We start from the raw sequence: 415 nt of genomic DNA, 5'->3' as shown, positions 1-415 counted from the left end.
TTCAGAGCATCTTCTGCACCTCCCCTTTGTAGGGCTTGGTGGATCAGGCAGGGTTGCAAATTCGGCATCCCTGGATGAGAGGGAGAGGCTCACCCGAGCCTGGGGAGTTACCTCAAGTATTTACGCGCTGAAATTTCTGCCATTTCTTGTGGTTTTGAGCAGCCCGTCCGGGCTGTGAGGCTCCTGCTCGCTTGATGAGATACTACGAAACAGCCAATTAAAGTGGAGGTCTCTTACTCCCTGCGTTGGAGCTGTCACCAGCCTCCTGTCCACTCTGGTCTCCATCAGCTAAAACACGCTTGTCAGGTTTTTTTTTTTGTGCTTTACGTGACGCAACAGTTGTAGACCTCCCCTGCTGCCACTGAATAGATGGTAGAGAAGAAAGAAACAGGCCGGCCCCACTTTTTTCCTTCCC

At 51.8% G+C, this 415-nt stretch overlaps 1 protein-coding gene across 1 annotated transcript in view; it reads left to right on the top strand.

The window, feature by feature from the left end:
• Positions 1 to 415, top strand: part of ACVR2B (activin A receptor type IIB) — a 121,662-nt gene that overhangs the window by 3,543 nt on the left and 117,704 nt on the right. The gene's annotated exons all lie outside the window — the stretch shown is intronic.

The sequence above is a fragment of the Calidris pugnax genome, unplaced genomic scaffold (genome assembly GCF_001431845.1).
Source record: "Calidris pugnax isolate Ruff unplaced genomic scaffold, ASM143184v1 scaffold54, whole genome shotgun sequence".
Classification (NCBI taxonomy): domain Eukaryota; kingdom Metazoa; phylum Chordata; class Aves; order Charadriiformes; family Scolopacidae; genus Calidris; species Calidris pugnax.
This window is presented reverse-complemented; position numbering and strand designations above follow the sequence as displayed.